The sequence below is a fragment of the Eupeodes corollae genome, chromosome 1 (genome assembly GCF_945859685.1).
Source record: "Eupeodes corollae chromosome 1, idEupCoro1.1, whole genome shotgun sequence".
Classification (NCBI taxonomy): Eukaryota; Metazoa; Arthropoda; class Insecta; order Diptera; family Syrphidae; genus Eupeodes; species Eupeodes corollae.
In genome coordinates, this window is record NC_079147.1 from 151,626,050 (window position 1) to 151,648,674 (window position 22,625).

Below are 22,625 nucleotides of genomic sequence, written 5' to 3' on the forward strand. Positions count from 1 at the left end.
AACAATACTGAGGTTCCATTCATCGGGCAAGCTTTCTTCCGACCATATTTTATAAATAAGTTGCTTTAAAGAGCTCGACATTCAAGCCATCCGCTCCAGCGGCTTAATTAGACTCCAGCTTAGATCAATCTTTATTTCGTCTAAGTCGGGAGGACGGGATTGTTGGCTTTCGTCGTCTATGTTGAATGAAACATTCTGCCAGACAGCGGAATTCAGTTCGTCGTCGCCGTTATACAGTGTGTAGAAGTGGTCCTTCCATATCCTCAGCATTGACTGCGGTTCCACTATGAAGTTTCCACTTTCGTCTTTGCAGCCTTCGGTTCTAGGTTTATGTACCTGTGAATTTCGTTTCACCTGTTCATAAAACTTTCGAACCTCATTCCTGCTTTTAAACCTCTCAACATCTTCGACCGCACGCTTCTCATGCCCTCTCTTTTTCCTTCTGAGAAGTCGGCGTTCCTCTCGCCTCTTCTGCTCATAGAGCTCATGAGCAGCTCTGGTCCTTTTATGGAGCACCGCTTTGCGTGCTTGTTGTTTGGCTGCATTTGCCTGCCGACATTCCTCATCAAACCAGGGGTTCCTTGTTGGTGGTTGTTTGAAACCCAGCACAGCAGGGGCGGCTTCTCTGATTGCATCTTGGCAATGTTGCCACTGGTTTTCGATACATTGTCTTGGCGGCGGAGAACTTTGAGAAAGAGTACTTGTAACTCGGTTGGAAAAGGATTTAGCGATCTGTGGCGATTGTAGCCGTTCGACGAGCCTTGGCTACAACAAGGTAGTGGTCCGAGTCGATGATAGCTCCTCGGAACGTTCGAACATCCCTGATGCTGGAAGCGTGTCTGGTGTCGGTCGCAATATGGTCAATCTGATTGACGGTAGATTGATCTGGATCCAAGTTCCTTTGTGGATGTTGAGCTGTTGCTCCGCAGCAAAATCTATGAGCCTGAATTCGTTGTCGGAAGTGTTGTCGTGCAGGCTGTTCTTCCCGATTATTTCACCAAAGATGTCTTCCCTTCCTTGCTTGGCATTAAAATCGCCCAAGACAATTTTAATATCGTAGCTAGGACACTGCTCATATGTTTTGTCTAACAGCTCGAAGAACATATCTTTGGTGTTGTCGTCTTTCTCTTCTGTGGAGGCGTGCGCGCATATCAGGCTAATGTTGCCGAATTTAGCCTTGATGCGTATGGTCATGAGGCGCTCATTTATGCACTTATAGCTCAAGACTTCTTGCCTAAGTCTGGCTCCAATGACAAAGCCTCATCCAAATATGCGCTGTTGGTTTTCGTGGTAGCAGTCACTATTGTAAATATAGCAGTTTTTCAACTTCTTTTTGCCCGGCCCATCCCATCGTATTTCCTGGATGATGGTGATATCTGCTTTACAGCGAAGTCACACCGACGACGGCACAAAGCCCAACTTCGAGGGCCAGATCCTTGGTATAACTCCAAGAATGGGGAGCCGGATAAAACCGCTCCTTATAACCCTGGGCTCCGAATAAGTCAAAGAAGCCCTATAAGGTGTTCACTAAGTAGTTCAGACTTACTGGAACTGTAGACGCCACCGTTGATTTTATCTCGAGAATTCGTCTGCTGCCGCCTGGATAAGGAGAGGTGCCTTAGTGGAAACACCTTTCCCCCCCTCTCTCGTTTGCTGCCCCCAACATCTTTCCACTGGGTTGGAACCCAATCTCCAGTTGAGGACTAGGCACCTGATGTTCACCGCGGGGAGGTGAGAGAAGGAGTTGATAGAGAGAGGTGAGTTTTGAGAAAAAACTGTGGACGCTTGTGTCCTCTTAAATGCACATGTCTACCATTTGAACATCCGACTACCGTTCTTTTCTAGCTGCAGATGTTTCAACTCACATTTTCAATTTAAGCATATAAAAAGGTATCTCTCCTGATTTTTTGAAAACTGCAGTCTCTTTACATAAAAAGGCGATGCTACGAATTTAAATAATTATCGACCTTTATCTCTTATATCAGTCTTTTCTAAAGTTTTCGAAAAGGGGATCAAGTCTAGGATGCTGTCTTTTCTAGACATTTTTTCAGTGACTCACAGTTTGATTATAGAAGTGGTAGATCTACTGAAGACGCTTTGTTAAAGTTATGCAGTGAAATTTATAAAAGTCTTAATGAATCTGTTATACCAGCTACACTATTTATAGACATTATCAAAGCTTTTGACATGGTTGAAAATGATATTTTGCTCATGAAATTTTATAATGCTGGATTTAGAGGTTATATACATCGTATCTGCATAATCGTAGTCAAAGAGTTAAAATTAAAAATATCTTAAGTGCTAAAAACTTCATTAACGTTGGTGTACCACAAGGCTCTGTATTAGGGCCAGTTTTGTTTTTGATTTTTGTTAATTCAATTTTCTTGCAACCTTTGAAGAGCACAATAACAGCGTTTGCCGGTGGCACTGCTTTGACGTACAACATTAAATGTTACTTCAACCTTTATTCGGACGTAAACCACGATTTAGAACTGCGTAATTGGTTTAATCTTCATAAACTGGTCATTAGTGAAAAAACGAAGTTCATGATCTATAATATTGTGGGGTAAATCTGTAGTGATATGCCTTTAAAATATCATTGCGAATTCTAATTGCGAAAGATTCCGTTTGATGCATTCATGTTTTTTTGATCAAAATTTTATAGCTCTAATCTGTGTTGCGCCACGGATTGTTTTTCAATTGAGCGAGTCGACAGTTTTAAGTATTTGGGTGTAACTTTAGACTATAGGTTTAGTTGGAAAGAATTTTTTAACTTATGTTATTAGACAGATTTTTCTACTCAGCCAATAATGTGGTTTGTTAGTTTAAAAGTTAGTTTACAACGGTCTTTTTCAATCTAAGTTGCAGTACGCATAACTTGTTGGGGTGGAACACATTTTAATAAATTAGAACCTTTACTTATAAAACAAAAACATGCAATTCGCATTCTGTATAAGGTTAATCGTCTAACTACTAGCTTTGGGTTTTTTAAAAATCTGGAACTGCTACCATTAAGGCATTTGTATTTCTACAAGGTTTTAAAAGTTTTTTTTTTTGAAAATTCCGAGGATCTACGAAAAGTGTAATTTACGCGTGAACTCCAGTTATCTTGTCAAAGTGCCCACAATCAAGAAAGCACATTTTTCACTCTTTTAAAATGTTACTGCATCCGTATTTTTAATAAATTACCTACTAGTCTTAGAAGTGAGCGAGTTAACTCAGTATATCTGAAAAATATTAAACATTGGCTTATTAGCAATGTTTATGTTGCTGAAAATTTGATAATTCCCTTACTTAAAATTTTTGAAATTATTGCTCTTATTTTTTTAAATTATTTTTTTTTCCTTCATATTAAATTCATTTATTTAAGATTTGTTTTTCCAACTTTTAATTTAATTTAAATTCTTATATCTTTATCGCATATAGTACTTTCGCTTCTTGTCTTCGGCTAACAGATTGTACTTAACTATTTCATTCTTGAAAATAATTTTATGGATTGAAGTTTATATAGTTTTAAGTATTTTTCAAATGAAATAAAGAAAAAAAAAAGTTTTGAAACTGACTACAGAGAAATTTTGTTTTCATCCAAACTGTTTGCCGCTTCACTATGCAAAAGGCTTGTTGAATAGGTCAAGGACAAAAAGGGGATTGAATCAACTAAAATTTTGTGCTCCACCGATCTAATTTTCCGATATTGTGTGACCTGGTAGACGGCCTTAGGCCAAACCAATTTATGAGAATTGTCCTGGATTTTCGTGTAAGCAATTGTCGTAACATTTTTAATGACAAGTTTTGCTACAAAGAAAATTTTTCACATCAAAATTTTCAAGCAAATGCATGGAAACGCTGATTAATTATCAGCTCAAGAAATATCTTGAAGATCAAAAGCTTCTTAATGACCGTCAGTACGGCTTTCGAAGCGATAGGTCCACTGGTTATCTCATGGTTCATCTCACCGAACAGTGGAACAAAACTTTACATCGTTTTGGTGAAAGTAAGATTATTGCACTTGATATTTCAAAAGCATTTTATAGGATTTGGCATCAAATTGTCTCTCTCTCTCTAAAATGCTTGTTTTCGCTTTTCATGAATCCTTGCTTAATTGGATTAGTAATTACATTTTCGATAGTTCAATACAAGTAGTATTGAAGGGGTTCAAGTCTGAAAACCACAAAATAAATGCTGGTTTGCCCCAGGGCTCTGTTCTATCTCCAAAACTCTTTCTCATTTTTATTTATGATCTCCTGTCTGCAACTTCTAATAAAATACATTGTTTCGCTGACGATAGTACTCTTAGCTTTTCATATTCGTTTCCAGGCTCACAACCCTCCTCTTCGGATGTGGAACTGCTGCGAAATTTAATGCTTCGAAAACCCAATGCTGTCTTGTATAGTTAAAGCGAGATATACCCTCCTTGCCACTATCTATGAGTGGCACTTGCATCAATGAAACGGAAAATCTCGACATCCTTAAAATGTGCATCAGCAATTACCTTTTGTGGAGCGATCACATACACGATGTTGTCAAAAATGCTGCAAGGCGTTTTGGTTTCCTTAGGTTAGGTTAGGTTATAGTGGCTGTCCAAGATGGAAACAGACACACTTAGGCCAGTTTAATGGCCCATTGTGATATCACATGAATCTTGGGGCTTCCTCCTAAGATCAATGGAACAAGCTTGATTCCCTTACGAAACGTGAGAGGCTGATTATACCGATATGATTTAGATCGTTTAATCCGTTAAAGAAGAATTCTCCTAGGTAACTCTTGCGTTTTCGAGCTAGGGCAGGGCATGTGCAGAGAAGATGAAGAACTGTTTCTTCCTCTTCCTCGTCCATACAGCTTCTGCAAAAGTCATTTGAGAATACGCCTAGTCTCGTGGCTCGTTGTTCCACCTGGTCACTACCCTCCTCATAGCGTCTTGCATTAACATTAGTTTCCAAGTAGCGATTGGTATACCAGTACTTGCTAAACGTGGTAGGATGGTCTGTACTGTACCGTTCCTGGCGAGTTCATCTGCCTCACAGTTACCTGGAATGTCTCTATGGCCCGGCACCAGGCAAAGGTGAATATTAAACTGTATGAAGCCCAGTCAGTTTTCCGATAGTTTCGAAAAGTCAATGGACTCGGGTTATCATCCATATTTATATTGAACTGGACATATTAATGATCAGAGAACGAGTGCTCTTTGGATACTTTCCAGTCCAAGATCATATGGTGTATACTATCTGAGACAAGAGTTATGTCTAAGACTTCTTGTCGAGTTTAAGTTATGAAGGTTGGTTCATTTCCAACATTACTTACTAAGAGGTTAGTACCAAGAATATAATCAAAAAGAGACTCACCTCTGTCGTTGATATTCGTACTGCCCCATACAGTATGATGAGCGTTAGCATCGCTTCCAATAATTAGGCGGATCCTTTGCCTTTCCGCTTCAGCGACGACTTTCTCCAGGGTTTTTCCAGGGAGAGGGCCAAGGTGGTCATGCCCAGGATACGCCGACACCAGCCAGAAACCTCCTTTGGTTGTTTCCAGCCTAGCTACGGTGGTATCTTTGTCACTGAAACGATGGAGTAAAAATACATTAATCCACTAGTATGCAAGATCTAGGTTCACCTTTATCTGTCACACAAAGTGTGTAGTATCCAGGAATCCTGAGTCCTCGAACAACGGATCCTACAATCCATGGCTCTTGGATCAGGACAATATCTTTCCCGTTACTCGCCAGACGGAGAAGAAGTGAGGCCGAGGCCTTTATGGAGTGTTGGAGATTTATCTGTACTAACTGCAGCATTTTGGCTATAATTAGGCAGATCAACCTCCACCACGGTTTTGTTCTGATCCTCTGAGTCTGAGGATGAACCCAAGAGTTCGTCCTCGCTCAGAAGGATCATGTTAAGGTCGTCCTCAGTCTCCATTAAGGTTGGACTCTCTACGACTTTTGGAGAGGTGGAGAGGACATGGGTGCATCGTCACCATCTGTTAGGAGAGAAGACGACGTCCCAGGTTCACCAACCGCTAGTTCACCTTCGGTTGTTTTTGGAGGCCCGCTTTGCGCGTTAACCTCATCTTTTTTATAAATTCGAATTTTAATGGATTCAAAGCCATAGTTTATGGAGCCCTTGTTTAGGACTAGAGGAGCCAAGGATTCTTTATTGAGTACCACAATGGCGCTCCTATAAAGACCCTTCACTTACTCTAGCTTGGCTATTTTCCAGTTATGTGTCGGAAGGGACGGGTTGCAAACTTTGACCATCTCAAGAATGTCCTCGATACCAGCAGGTTCGATCAGTATCTACATGTGGGCTCTAGGTCTGCTAGGAATGTCTTCCACAGCGACAACCTCGAGCTTCGCACCTGGCCAAACTTCACCTAACCGGCTGACAGCAGGCTTGTATAGGGCACAAGACCTCTGGTTGCCACAAACCATGCATTTGACATAACCTTGATGCCAACCCCCATCGCTTATGGAAGGAAGTGGTCCTGGAAGCTCCCTCAAAATGCTCAAAAAGCCACCCGAGAGCTTAACCTTGACCAACTGCCACCGATCAGCCGATATTGTGCCATCATCATCGCTCCTGTCAATAACCGCGACCACGACTTTGCCCTTCGCGACGTCACTGAAACTGGATTGTTTCCTGATGGGATTGAGGGGGGTGCTGGTGTTGTGCACCCGAGGCCGTTTTGGTGTCAGTGCGGCCCCCTCAAGAGACCTTTCTCTTTTGGACGTAGAGTCCAATCTTGTTGTAGCAAGTATGCTTTTAGCCCATTCGACGCTAGCGGTTTGCTACGGAGTCCTTTCAGCCCCCGATGATACACTAGAGGGCTTAAGATTTTCGCCTTTTAAAAGTTGTGGTAGGGCCATTTTTCACAACCCTTCCACTACTGAAATTAGGTATCGCTACCTTTGTATTCTCGTTGCTACCAACAGCAGAGGAGGGTCCATGGTTAGCCACTACTCCCTTCTCTGTGTTGGCCGCAAGAGATACGGCAGCAGGCTTTGACGCCAATCTACCGCCCGGTCCTGAAGAGATACCGGTCTCAATTGTTTTTTTTATTTTTGTTTTTGTTGTAAGTTTTATTCATTTGGTCCCACGAGATGCGAAGAAAAAAGGTCCATCTGCACAGAGATTCGCATGTACAGATAAGGCTAGTTAATCCGGAGGACGCCAGGTATCCGGATACTCCGTTAGAGACTGGGCTATTTTTGAATTGGGCCCCCAGCCAGGCTGATCATCGGCACGGGTCGTTTTACACCTTACATCCAGCCCAATAATGATGTTGGTTTCCTTAGGCGATGCAAGAACTATTTCACCCCTTCTGATCTGGCTGTTATCTACAAGACTTATATTCGTCTAAAGCTTGCGTATAATTCCCACATATGGCCTGGTGCTCCTTCAACTTACTTAAGCCTCTTGGATAGTATTGAACGTAGAGCATTTAAATTGATAGGTGATAATATCATCATACGTTCATTTACTTCACTTGAACATCGTCGTAAGGTTTCTTGGCTGACCTTTTTTACCATTATTATAATTGTTTATGCTCTATTGAAATAGCCAGCTGCATTCCTCCATCTAGGAATGCGCATCAATATACCCTCGAGTCCAACTTCGGCCCTATTGTGAAACACAGAGATTGGTTCTTTAGCCGTACTACACGAATGTCGATCGCATTGCCACGCTCTATCTTTCCCTATCATTGCAATGTTCAGTAACTTGAAATCAATGTACATCGACACCTCTTATCCAACCCTTGTCTCTTTTCCTAATGCTCACACTGTGTCTTTGGCATATTAAAGGTATCTTAAACCCTTTTAGTGTTAAAGTTTTAATTCTAGCTTGTATATAATAACAATGGCACACTAGGCGAATACGCACTTTTTCAACTTTTTTGTTGCTGATGCTTAGATCACAATACCAAATAAAATGTATGTATAGAAGAGCACAATAAGGTTTATGATAAATAAAACTTTATAAAATAAAAGCTTTTATCCGCGACTTCGTCCGCATTAGATGGATTTTGGGCAGTAGTATAAAAAAACCTGAGCTGTACTTTTTTGTACGTATGTTTGAATTGTGCCGAGATGGGATGAGGCCATACTAAGTGTGATTGTCATAGGTTAGGTTAGGTTAATACATTTTAAGAAGAAGATAGGTTACTGCAGTACATTTTTATATACGACGTTTTTTGTTATTCCTTCCTTGGCCAGAACGTACAGATTTTGTGGGTTTGAGACTCATGAGCACGCTTCATATAATTGTTCATGGGAAAAATAAATAAATAAAAATATGAAATTAAGTAACTATGTGTTAATTAGATAGCAAAACAAGCATGACATATCTTTTAAAAATATCTCTTGAACAGAGTTGAAATATATCAATGGAGTGTAAAACACTATTTCTCACTTTGATGCAACGAGATATGGGTTCATTCCTACTGTAGTTGCTTCTAAAAAGTTCATCACGTAGGTAAAAAACCATACGGAGACTTCTGCAAGGAAAATACAAATTAATACCTTCAAGCAAATAAGAACAATTTATGTGGTTACTTAATATATCTTTTACCATCATTACTGAAAAATGTCTCCTTCTTAACTCAAGCGTTTGCATACCAAAGAGCTGACACCTTACAGGATATGGAGGTCTACCAATACTCTAATTAAGCTTATTAAAAGCATCAAAAGTGAAGGATTTCTGCACTCTTACTATTCTTAAGGAATGAGTGTTATAGTACGGATTTCAAACAACACTACAATACTCAAGATTTGATCTGACAAAGGCTGAGTAAAGGCATTTGAGCGCGTAAGGATCAGTGAATTCCTTTGTGTTCCTTCGTACAAAGCCGAGCATCTTATAAGCTTTATTTACAACAAAATCAATGTGGAAATTAAAAGAAAGTATATGATCTAATATGCCCCTAAGTCTTTTTTTTGAGTAACTTTTTCCAAAATACTGTCATTAATTGAGTAATCAAACAAAATGTATGATTTTCTCCCAAAACACGTAAAACTTTGACACTTAGAGACATTCAGAAAGAGTAAATTTCTATTACACCACAATGCCAATTCATTTAGATCCTCTTGCAATAATAGACAATCATCAACAGATTTAATGGTTTTAAAAATTTTAACATCATCAGCATACAAAAAATAATTAGAAAATTTAAAAGTATCAGGAATATCATTTATAAAAAGTGTAAAAAACAAGGGTCCAATATGACTCCCTTGTGGGACACCTGATGTTACTTTGATAGCTTTAGATTTGAATTTATCCCAGCAACGAAAGCTTATGAACAACAATTTCGTGATTTACCCTATCAAAGACCTTAGCAAAACCTTTTACTACGGAATTACATAAAACAGTGAGATTAGAAGTTGTTGATCTGCCTGACACGAAACCGTGCTGAGTTTCAGCAATTACATTTTTGGTAAAAAAATAATGTTTATCACAAACAATCTTTATTATATAATAATATTTTTGGAATTACAGATAGCTTAAAAATTGGTCTATAGTTATTTGCTTTTTGTCTCGATCCTGCTTTGAAAATTGGAGAGATGAAAGATGTTTTCCATTCATCTATGAATTGACCAGTTCGAAGGGAAATATTAAAAATAAAGCAAAGGGGTATCGCGAGAGATTTTGAATATTTTTTAATGATTTCCTAAGATCTACTACCATCCTGTCCAGCACTTTTATTTTCATTAATATCTCTTAAGGCTTAAGATACTTTCATTATGCTTAAATTGATGCTACCGACATCGACAACATTAGGTGGTGAAAACTGTGGAAGTACATTAGGTGATGCAAGAGAATATACGGACTCAAAATAATCAGCAAAAAGATTGCATATGGTTGACAAATCACTGAAAGTGCTGCCGCAAAACTCCATGAAATTTGGTAATTCAGTTGATTTTTTCTTTCTGTTAATAAATTTCCAAAAATGTTTACAGTCAACCCTGATTTGTGATTCAGCATTTAAGATAAAGTTATTAAATAAAAACTTATTAAGCACATCAAACTCTTTTTGTAAGGTTAAATAAATGGTGATTTTTTAAGAGCTTGAGAACTTTTTTAAAAAAAAAAACGCATAAAATTTGCAAAATCTCATCGATTCTTTATTTGAAACGTTAGATTGGTCCATGACATTTACTTTTTGAAGATAATTTCATTTAAATGTTGACCGCGGCTGCGTCTTAGGTGGTCCATTCGGAAGTCCAATTTTGGGTAACTTTTTCGAGCATTTCGGCCGGAATATCCCGAATTTCTTCGGAAATGTTGTCTTCCAAAGTTGGAATAGTTACTGGCTTATTTGTGTAGACCTTAGACTTGACGTAGCCCTACAAAAAATATTCTAAAGGCGTCAAATCGCATGATCTTGGTGGCCAACTTACCGGTCCATTCCTTGAGATGAATTGTTCTCCGAAGTTTTCCCTCAAAATGGCCATAGAATCGCGAGCTGGGCCGATCCTTGCCTGGCTAGCTCGCCAGCCCGTTCATTTCCCACGATACCGTTATGGCCCGGAACCCAGATCAGGGTGACACCAACGTTAATATTCAGGCTCGCAAGCTCATCGCGACATTGCTGGACCAATTTAGATGAGGATATGGCCGAGCTAATGGTTTTGACAGCTGCCTGACTGTCTGTAAAGATAGCCGCATTTCGGTTTTGGTTTGGGTTTTGTTTAAGTATCTTACATGCCTCCCTTAATGCCAGCAGTTCAGCCTGAAAAACTCTTGCAAAGTCAGGAAGCCTAAAGGATTTGGCTACATTTGGGGACTCAGAAAAGATCCCAGAACCAACTCCGCACTCCATCTTTGAGTCGTCAGTAAAGATGGTTGTGCCGAAACCTATCGACACGATGTCATTCTCCCAATCTTCTCTCGATGGGTAAATAACCTTAAAACCCTTACTAAGGTTCAAAGTAGGAGTGCAGTAGTCAGTGTCCAAGATAATATCTGAGGGAATCAATTTTGTAGTGTTGCTGTGACCATAAGGTTTTGACAACCAGCTATTTGATTCCTTTAGCCTAATAGCGCTGCAGGAAACTATATATTTAATAAAAAGGTCTATTGGTAGAAGATTCAAAATAACGTTTAAGGCGTCCGTTGGGCAAGTACGCATGGCCCCTGTGGTGCCCACGCAAGCTGTTCTCTGAACCTTCTTTAGCTTAGTAATATTATAGGCTTTGCTAAGAGCAGGCCACCACACAATCGGGCGCACTACGGCTGTGTACGTCCATAAAATCATCTTCGACTGAAGTCCCCACTTTTTGCCGAAAGTTTTGCTGCAGGCGTAGAATGCAACACAGGCCTTCTTAACCCGTACTTCAATATTTAGTTTCCAGTTTTAACTAAACTCGAGTCGAGTATAACTCCTAAATATTTTGCACTGGAAGACAATGATAGGATTTGACCGATGAGTCGAGGTAGCTTGAAGGGCGGTACTTTAGTTTTGGTGGTAAAGAGCAACAGTTCAGTTTTACTTAGATAGATAGATAGATAGATCTTTATTGTAACTGAAATTCTTATAATTTAAACCTAGATTGCACAATTTACAGAGATATGGTGTCTTACATTCTACCTTACTACTTTGGTTAACTCCTAGTCCACAACTCGTGGCCCAGTTGCTAACTTTCTTCAAAGCTGACTCCGTGATTTCACTAATCAGAGAAGTGTACTTTCCTGACACCAATAGCACCAAATCATCCGCGTAGGCTACCGGCTTCACTCCACATCTCTCTAATTTAACTAGAATTGTATCCATGACCAGAAGCCATAGAAGAGGCGAAATGACACCACCCTGGGGAGTTCCCCTACTCACGTGTATATCTTGAAGAACGAAAGCTTTTTAATGACTGGCAGTATGGCTACGAAAGCTATAAGCCATAGGTCCACTGGTGATCTCATTGTTTATCTCACCGAACAGTGGAACAAATCTTTACATCGTTTTGGAGAAAGTAAGATTATTGCACTTGATATTTCAAAAGCATTTGATTACCAAGCTCTCTTATCGAAAATGCGTGCTTTTGGTATTGATAAATCTTTCCTTCGTTAGATTAGACATTATCTTTCTAACCGGTTAATACAAGTTGTATTGCATGGTTTGAAGTCTGAAATTCATAAAATAAATGCTGGTGTCCCCCAGGGCTCCGTTTTGTCCCCGACACTCTTTCTTATATTCATAAATGATCTTATGTCTGCCACTTCTAATCCATTAATCTGTTTCGCCGACGACAGTACCCTCAGCTTCTCATACTCGTTTATAGATTCACATCCTTGTCCTTCGGATGTGGAACTTAATTGGCAGAGTATGATAAGCTCATTAAATTCTGATCTTGACAGCATTGTCCAATGGGGAATCAGTGGCACTTGCATCCAAGAAACTAATCAACTGTCAGTACTCGGTATGTGTATCAGAAATCAAATTTTATGGAATGATCATATATTTGATATTGCCAAAAATGCTGCCAGGTGCTTAGGACTTCTCCGAAGGTGCAAGAAATTTGTCACCCCTTCTGATCTGACTGTAATTTACAAAGCCTTCATCCGTCCAAAGCTTGAAAGGGGCAGGTGCCCCTGAAACAAGTTTAAATCCCTTGGATAGAATACAAAAAAGGGCTTTAAATATGATAGGTGATAGAACTATAATCGAAACATTTACATCGCTAGAACACCGCCGCAATGTTTTATGCCTTTCGTTGTTTTATTGATATTTTTACAAACAATGTTCTGTCGAATTAGCCAGTTGCATTCCACCCCTTAAATAATTCAGCCGTAAAACTCGCACTTCTAGGAATGCTCATCAGTTTACCCTTGAGCTCAATTTCGGGCGTACTGTCAAGTATAGAGATTGTTTCTTAAATCGCACATCGAGAATGTGGAATGCTTTGGCCAACTCTGTTTTTCCCTCCCATTTTGATGTTCAGAACTTTAAGACCAATATCCTCTTAAATCCTTCCCTATTTTCCTAATACTCGTACTGTGTTTATATATAAACATAAAAAGGGTACTAATAACCCCTTGAGTGCCTGTAAATTGTAAAACAAAAATCGTTATGATAAAATTGTCCTCACATACGTAGTCTTGTAAACGGTGATTTTTTAAGAGCTTGAGAACTTTAAAAAAAAAAAAAAACACATAAAATTTGCAAAATCTCATCGATTCTTTATTTGAAACGTTAGATTGGTCCATGACATTTACTTTTTGAAGATAATTTCATTTAAATGTTGACCGCGGCTGCGTCTTAGGTGGTCCATTCGGAAAGTCCAATTTTGGGTAACTTTTTCGAGCATTTCGGCCGGAATAGCCCGAATTTCTTCGGAAATGTTGTCTTCCAAAGCTGGAATAGTTGCTGGCTTATTTGTGTAGACTTTAGACTTGACGTAGCCCCACAAAAAATATTCTAAAGGCGTCAAATCGCATGATCTTGGTGGCCAACTTACCGGTCCATTCCTTGAGATGAATTGTTCTCCGAAGTTTTCCCTCAAAATGGCCATAGAATCGCGAGCTGTGTGGCATGTAGCGCCATCTTGTTGAAACCACATGTCAACCAAGTTCAGTTCTTCCATTTTTGGCAACAAAAAGTTTGTTAGCATTGAACGATAGCGATCGCCATTCACCGTAACGTTGCGTCCAACAGCATCTTTGAAAAAATACGGTCCAATGATTCCACCAGCGTACAAACCACACCAAACAGTGCATTTTTCGGGATGCATGGGCAGTTCTTGAACGGCTTCTGGTTGCTCTTCACTTCAAATGCCGCAATTTTGCTTATTTACGTAGCCATTCAACCAGAAATGAGCCTCATCGCTGAACAAAATTTGTCGATAAAAAAGCGGATTTTCTGCCAACTTTTCTAGGGCCCATTCACTGAAAATTCGACGTTGTGGCAGATCGTTCGGCTTCAGTTCTTGCACCAGCTGTATTTTATACGGTTTTACACCAAGATCTTTGCGTAAAATCTTCCATGTGGTCGAATAACACAAACACAATTGCTGCGAACGGCGACGAATCGACATTTCACGGTCTTCAGCAACACTCTCAGAAACAGACGCAATATTCTCTTCTGTACGCACTGTATGCATTCGTGTGGTTGGTTTAATGTCCAATAAAGTAAACTGAGTGCGAAACTTGATCACAATCGCATTAATTGTTTGCTCACTTGGTCGATTATGTAGACCATAAATCGGACGTAAAGCGCGAAACACATTTCGAACCGAACACTGATTTTGGTAATAAAATTCAATAATTTGCAAGCGTTGTTCGTTAGTAAGTCTATTTATGATGAAATGTCAAAGCATACTGAGCATCTTTCTCTTTGACACCATGTCTGAAATCCCGCGTGATCTGTCAAATATTAATGCATGAAAATCCTAACCTCAAAAAAACCCTTTGTATCAGGTGTTGTTTTTGGCTTAAAGCTGGATAGATGAAACCACCTCATTCTACTAATAACATTTTTACTTAGAATACATTGATCTACATTTTTATCTGACTTGGCAACATTGGGCAACAAATGTTTATTTTGCATATTATTATCTATCGATTTATCATCATCATTTTTGTTTTCTCGAAGAATCACTCATTTCAGCGGCAGTAGCAGCAGCATTAACGGGTGTGACGTCATCAGAAAGAGACTTCTTCTCTATCACAAGTATATCGACTCGTCCGTTCCCGTAGATTCTCCACGTAAAAGCCATTAGATTCCCCGGAAAGTAATTTTTCCCATGGGAATGCATTGTTTTCCTGAGGTCAAAAGTAACTCATGTCCTTTCTTAAGTTATTTTTTTATTTATTTTTTTAATAATATTTCGTTAATAATAAAAGGAAAACATGTGGCTATCCGAATTCGATGTCAAATAATTCGTCAACTAGTCATGATCCAAAGATTATTGCAAACATGTTTGCTAATCAATTCAAAGTAGCATTTGAAGAATCAGACTTTAATAATTCCTCTTCTTTTTCTTCTTCTTCTGACAGCTTTACTCATTTAAACGCAATTAATTTTGAAATAAGTGAAGACACAGTTGCTCAACATATTTTAAAACTCGATGAGTGCTTTACTCCAGGCCCCGATGGTGTTCCATCTTATATATTAAAAAAATGTGCTTCTTATTTGTCATATCCGTTATGTGTTCTCTTCAATGCATCCTTAAAAAGTTCAATTTTTCCTGTTATCTGGAAAAGTTCATTTATTATTCCCATACACAAAAAAGGCCCAAAGAATGAAATAATGAACTATAGGCCCATTGCGAAACTATCTGTGATACCTAAACTGTTTGAGTCAATTGTGAGTAATGTTCTTTCTTTTCATTGTAGTTCTCTTATTTGTGATAGCCAGCATGGCTTTGTCAAAAAGAGATCCACTGTAACTAATTTATTTAACTTCGTGTCCTTTTGTCTAGATGTATTTGAAAAACGCGGGCAAGTTGATTGCGTATTTACTGACTTTAGTAAAGCCTTTGACAAGTTATGTCACAATACACTAATTCAAAAATTATACCATCTAGGATTTAACAACAATTTTATAAATTGGATTTCTTCATACTTAAAAAATCGTCGTTATTCTGTTTTGTTTCGTAATGAAAGTTCAATTCAATTTGTTGTCAATTCTGGCGTCCCTCAGGGCAGCCACCTAGGTCCTATTTTATTTGTTTTATTTATTAACGACTTGGTTTCAAACTTAAAAAACTCGTCTGTCCTTATTTATGCTGATGACATTAAGCTTTTCAAAAGTATAAAATCCTCCTCTGACTGTTTATTATTACAAGAAGACTTAACAATATTTAGGGAATGGTGCAATAAAAACCGACTTGTTTTAAATGTTGACAAATGTAAAACTATGAGTTTTACACGTAAAAAAATTCCGTTTTTGTACGACTATATGTTTGATTCTTGTCCGGTATGTAAAGTTTCTATGTTTTCTGACTTAGGTATTATTCTAGATCCCAAATTATCATTTAATGATCATTTAAGTTATATAATTAAGAAAGCCAATAGGGTTCTTGGATTCATTAAAAGATTCGGTCGTGATTTTCGGGATCCTTATGTTCTTAAACTTCTATTTATTTCGTTTGTTAGACCAATTTTAGAATACGGCTGTGTGGTATGGTCACCTTATTACTCAATACATGTTTCAAGAATTGAAGCGATCCAAAAAAGGTTTCTGCGTTTCTGTCTTCGGTCTCTTCCATGGGCAAGGGAAAATCTATTTCCTCCTTATTCTCAAAGACTAGCTTTGATCAGCCTCCCTTCTTTGACTAACCACAGAAAGTATTTACAATTTTGTTTTATTGTTGGGATTATTAATGGTTCGATATCATTACCATCAGTTCTAAGTAAATTAAATTTCAGTTTCAGTCGTGCAAGTTTAAGGCGACAGCAACCTATTATTCAAATATTTAGCAGATCAAACTATGGTGTATGTAGCCCTCTCAATCAGTTAATAACAATTTATAACGAATTTAATTTTTGTTTAGAATCTGTAAATGATAATATAAAATGTAAACAATTTAAACTTATGTTTTTCAACAATATTGTATAATAAATATAAATTATGATATTAGATATTATTAGATTATAAGAATTTTTTTAAATATTGTTAACGTTAGATTTTAACGAATTAAATAAATAAAGTCTTAAACCATCTCCTTACCAAAGTTCATTTAAATCTTTTCAGTAGTTTAGGTGTAAAAGCGATCGGCCCACCTGAATATTCCCGTAAAAATGTAGCCTATTTCCTTTTTCTGGTATCAAAATGTCTCCATTTCATAAAAATTAGTTCAGAAGTTTAGGCGTGATTGAGTAACAGACAGAGTTACTTTCGCATTTATAATATAAGTATAGATTACACATTCGTCACAATTTCTAAAACATCACAACGTAACACCAATAATTTAGTCAAATACATTTAGCCAACAGCTTTCACACTCCCTGGCATTGAGCATCTTGTGTATACCTTAAAAAATAGTTTAATCAAGCGGCTCAATGGTCTAGGGGTATGATTCTCGCTTTGGGTGCGAGAGGTCCCGGGTTCAAATCCCGGTTGAGCCCAATTTTTTGTTTTGTCAAAAATTGTTTTTCGGCTTAAACAAATATACACACCTTTTAAATTTGTACGCAAACATATCACATTCAGACATTAAAACTTTCTAAATTAAATAAAAATAAACACTAGGCAATAAGTTCGGGACTATTAAGACCCATTCCATTGTCTTTTACCTCAAAAGAATAAGATTTTTGCTAACCCTCTGGTTAGAAATCAAATTATCCCTTTTTTTGAAAATTGCTAGGAATTCTCTTTCTTACACCGTCACTTAAAAGCAGCTGTTGCAAGAAATAAAACAAAATAAAATACAAGACTTATATCGATGGAATGGGTGGTAGGGTTTGGTATGGTCTTCACATGCAATCTGATGGTGAAAATGTGTTGTGTTCGTGTTCATAAAAATAAGTTGAAGTTTGGGTTCGTTCGATGAAAGAACTTAAAATCAAATATATTCTTTTTTTTAGCGAGTTGGTGTTTTGCCACTTTTATTACCAATAAAAAGAATAATACGGTATAAGGGTAACACACACTTGTGATGATCCCTAATGCGATATAGATGCCAATGTTTTCGATTCAATAATTTGTATTTTGTTCGGTTATGCCACATTGATTCACTCAGACATTGATTTTTTGAATACCTTTGTTTTTGTGTTTCTTATTTTAATGAAAAAATCGACACGTTTTCTCAATAGACTAGATTCTTTTGGATTCATACAAAAATAAATAAAAATAAGAACCTCATTGGAGATGCGGGGCATCGATCCCCGTACCTCTCACATGCTAAGCGAGCGCTCTACCATCTGAGCTACATCCCCATATAATTTCTGTAAAGTAGCATTTCATTGAATGGACAGTGGTGGACAACATAAAAGAAACAGTACACTAAAGACATTTGTGTTTATTTTTCAGCATGTCGAATTGGGTCTTTTCCTTGGTGATAATGTTATGTACAAGAATTTAGTTTATTATATAGATTTGCCATTATGTTAAATATTTATTTCCGGCAAGTAGCTGCAGTAGCTTAGGCCCATGTTTTTTCCAAAACGTCAATAGTCTTGGGCTTATCCAATGCATACACAAGCAACTTTATATATACCCCAGAGCAATAGTCCTTACTTACTTACTTACTTACTTAAGGTGAAGCTACAGTCCTGTGTGATCTAGGGCCTCAACCAACAAACTTCTCAATTTAGCTCGGTCCCTAGCTAGATGTTTCGCGCTCCAAGTTGGGTGAGGTCACTTTCCACTTGTGCGCCACGAGGTATTCCTCTACTGCGCTGTCCTGTGGGTGTGGATTGGAAACTTTCCGGGCCTGATCATTGGATTCCATGCGCTCTACGTGACCCATCCATCTTAGTCGTTGGACTTTTACCCTTCTAGCTAAGTCTAAGTCGCTGCACAGCCCGTGCAGCTCGTCGTTCCATCTTGTAATCCACTCTCCTTCGATGCATACGGGACCGTAGATCACACGAAAAACCCAAGGTACTGTAATCCGCTTTTGCCATAGTCCATGCTTCTGCACCGTATAGCAGGACGAGGTTGATAAGGGTCAAATATAGCAACACTTTGGTTCCTCGAGAGAGGACTTTACCACTCAATTGCTTTCTTAGCCCAAAGAAACAGCGGTTAGCAAGAGTTATTCTGCGTTTGATCTCAGCGCTGGTGTTGTTTTCTGCGTTTACAGCGGATCCTTGGTAGACGAAGTCCTTGACTACCAGCATGTACTTTGGTTTGCCCTTATTAACCGTTAAACCCATTTTTGCCGCCTCTGCCTCAATACTCACAAAAGCCCCATTGACATCACGCTAAGTTCTTCCGATTATGTCAATGTCATCAGCATATGCTAGTAATTGGACAGAATTTGAAAGATAGTGCCTCTATTGTTGACATGTGAGCTCTGCACTATTCTTTCAAGCACGATGTTAAAAAAATCACATGACAGCGTATCACCTTGTCTGAAACCTCTTTTGACACCGAAACGTTCTGTTAAGTTGTTTGCAACCTTTATGGAGCAGCAAAAGATGGTGGGTGTCGATTTGGTGTTCTTGGGTTTTTCCCAGGATCTGCCGTAATGTGAATATTTGATCAACTGTGGACTTTCCTGGTCTAAAACCACACTAATAAGGACCTATCAGGATGTTGACGATGGGCTTTAGACGTTCACATATTACGGCAGAGAAGATTCTATAGGCGATGTTAAGTAGACTGATGCCTCCATAGTTGGTGCAGTTAAGAGGGTTTCCTTTTTTCAGGATCGGGCAAACAATACTGAGGTTCCATTCATCGGGCATGCTTTCTTCCGACCATATCTTACAGCTAAGTTGGTGCATGCTCCTAACCAACTTATCTGCAGCTGCTTTAAAGAGCTCGGCATTCAAGCCATCCGCTCCAGCGGCTTTATTAGGCTTTAGCTTAAATATGACAATCTTTACTTTGTCTAAGTCGGGAAGACGGGATTGTTGGCTTTCGTCGTCTATGTTGAATGGATCATCCTTCCTGACAGCGGAATTCGGTTCGTCGTCGTCCTCAGCATCAACTGCGGTTCCACTATGATGTTTCCACTTTCATCTTTGCAGCCTTCGAATCTAGGTTTATGTACCTGTGAATTTCGTTTCACAAGAATTTCATTCCTGCTTTGAAACCTCTCAACATCATCGACCGCACGCTTCTCATGCGCTCTCTTTTTTCTTATGAGAAGTCGATGTTCCTCTCACCTCTTCTGCTCATAGAGCAGCTCTCGTCCTTTTATGCAGCGTCGCTTTGCGTGCCTGTTGTTTGGCTGCATTTGCCTGCCGACATTCCTCATCAAACCTGGGTTTCCGTTCGACGTTTTACCTCCTCCCAGCACCTCCCTGTTTTGCCTTGGGTCTGGAAAACCGAATAGTTACCTCGGCTACAGCGAGGTTGTGGTCCGAATCGATGTAAGCTCCTCGGAAAGTTCGGACATCCATGATGTCTAAAAGCTCGAAGAACATATGGGGGCGTGCGCGCATATCAGGTTTATGTTGCCGAATTTAGCCTTGATGCGGATGGTGATGAGGCGCTCGTTGATGCAACTAAAGCTCAAGGGTTCTTGCCTAAGTGTGGCTCCAATGACAAATTCGTACCCGAATAAGAGCTGTTGGTTTTCTTGGTAGCAATCACCATAGTAAGTGTTGCAGTTTTTCATCCTCTTTTTGCCGCCCGGCCCATCCCATCGTATTTCCTGGATGGCGGTGATGCTTGCTTTATAGCAGTATAGAGCCTAGAGCTTATTATTCGGCCGCACGTGGCCTGTTAAGGGACCTAACATTCCACGTGCATATCCGAAGTACGTTGTCCTTAATTCGTTTGCGTAGGTTGTCATCAGTAAATCCGTTCTTATTCGATGCTTGTTGGTGCTTCGCAACTATGATGTTTTTACGTGGCCAGGAAGACATCCCGACGGCAAAACCCAACACCCAGACGGCCAGATCTAGCTCCCCAAGGACGGGGAGCCGGATAAACCGCTCCTTATAGGCCTGGGCTCCTAATAAGTCGTAAAAGCAATATAAGGTGTTCACTAATCCATCCAAACAATAGTCCAGCGGTTTTAACCCTTCGTTGCACTGAGTTGCAGATCTGCAACATTCCCCATTTCACTGTATAAAAAATTTAGGAATAGTTTTTTTCTAAATCCGAGCAATGTTGCTGATCTGAAACATTCCTCTTCCAAGCACGATCTTTATTCGAGCCCTCTACATAACATGTGCTCTTTACTCTCATCTGTCAAAGTTTATTTTTTGTCTAAAGTCGAACTTTGTGTTTGATCTGATTTCATTTATTGTAAAAAATTATCAAAAAAATAGTTTTTTGCTAAAAAAGTTATTTTGTTTTCAAGGTGAGTTTACATTCTTCTGAATTTTTGTGATTTTAGTTTGTTTTACAACATAAATAGATTGTAGTGAGTAAAAGCCGTGTTGTTGCATATCTGCAACATTGCTCGTCCAGTTACCCAAAATCCATATATGTGTAATACAATGTAAAAGACATAACCTCAAATTGTTTACGACTTGTAGAATGCGTCCACGGCGAAATAACCATCTAAATGACCAACAGCTTGAGCGGTTAGCCAGTTCATGGTATGAAAGTGAAGATGAACTTGATTTTTCTGCCGATGAATGTGAGCAGGATCCAACATTTGCCCCTCCGGTGGACAGCTCATCAGAAAACGATTCTGACAATCTACCGCCAGAGCATTTGATACAGCCAAAACATACTGTCCATCATTCTCCTCCACCGCCACCTCAACCATCAACTTCTCGTGGAATAACAAATAGTTCGGAAGCCAAGCCAGTAAAAGTAAATGTCATATGGAAAAAAAAACACCTTGAGCTCATTCAAGAGCAGCTTAGTTTTCTTGGGGACGATGATCTTCCAAATGACATTCTACAATTAGAAACGCCATATCAGTTTTTTTCGTATTTCTTTACTGATGAAATTGTAGATCATATTCGCGATCAAACAAATATTTATAGCGTGCAAAAAGATCCAAATAAGCCCATAAACATCGAAGCCATAGACGTTCGGCAATTTGTTGGCGTTGTTTTGTACACGTCAGTTGTACGTATATTGAACGTAAGAAATTACTGGTCCGATAAAATGGGCATAACTATAATAAAAGAAACTATGCCATTGAAAAAATTTGAACGTTTGCGGCAAACTTTCCATTTCAATGACAACTCTAAGATGTTGCCTTATACCCAGCCAGGAAGTGATAGGCTTTATAAAGTTAGACTGCTTATTGAAAAGCTCAATAAGCGCTTTTCGACGGTGGTACTAGAGAGGTACTTGGCTGTTGATGAGCAGATGTGCTCAACTAAGGCCAGGAGCATTTTGAAGCAATATATGCCAGCCAAGCCTCATAAATGGGGCTTCAAGTTGTTTATTTTGTGTGGCGTTAGTGGTTTTGGCTACAACTTTGAAATTTACAGTGGCCAAGAAAATATTTTAGAAGAAGGCGAGCCGCAATTGGGTGCTTCCTCAAATATAGTAATGCGTTTAGCGAGGAAAATACCAAATAATAGCAATTACAGGCTGTATTTCGACAACTATTATACCTCCTTACCTCTTATCGAACATTTGGCGAGAAGAGGTATTCACAGTCTTGGTACAGTGAGAAAAAATAGAATCCCCAATTGTAAGCTACCGGATGAGTCTTTTTTTAGAAAACAACCAAGGGGTACTTCAGTGGAGTTTGTTGGCGACCACAATGGGATTCAGATTTCAACAACCGCTTGGAAAGACAATAAAATCGTTTCCCTTGCGTCAAATTTCGCAGGTAAGAACCCTACATCTAATGTCCAGCGATATGACAGAGTGAATAAAGTCCATATATCAGTTGAACGACCATTTGTTGTAGCCGAGTACAACCGCCACATGGGCGGGTTGGATCTGATGGACAGTATTATTGCAAGGCACAAGATATTACTAAGAAGTAAATTTTGGTATATGCGTCTGTCTTACCACCTTCTGGACATGGTTATGGCAAATGCTTGGCTACTTTATCGCCGTGTCAACAAATAAGCTGGCCGGTCTGAAAATTTGAGCGCCGCCGACTT

At 39.0% G+C, this 22,625-nt stretch overlaps 2 protein-coding genes and 2 non-coding genes across 4 annotated transcripts in view; 3 read left to right on the forward strand and 1 right to left on the reverse strand.

The window, feature by feature from the left end:
* LOC129943098 (ras association domain-containing protein 8) overlaps positions 1–4,653 on the forward strand; it is a 447,741-nt gene extending 443,088 nt beyond the window's left edge. The window contains exon 9 of the transcript XR_008781164.1: positions 4,558–4,653. The gene's annotated coding sequence lies outside the window, so the exon portion shown is untranslated. The remainder of the gene's footprint in view (positions 1–4,557) is intronic.
* The window catches only part of LOC129943097 (PHD finger protein rhinoceros), a 159,489-nt gene that overhangs the window by 1,660 nt on the left and 135,204 nt on the right, over positions 1–22,625 (forward strand). The gene's annotated exons all lie outside the window — the stretch shown is intronic.
* Trnap-ugg (transfer RNA proline (anticodon UGG)) lies at positions 16,980–17,051 on the forward strand. The gene has a single exon. It is a non-coding gene; the product is annotated as a tRNA-Pro (tRNA).
* On the reverse strand, positions 17,789–17,861 carry Trnaa-agc (transfer RNA alanine (anticodon AGC)). The gene has a single exon. It is a non-coding gene; the product is annotated as a tRNA-Ala (tRNA).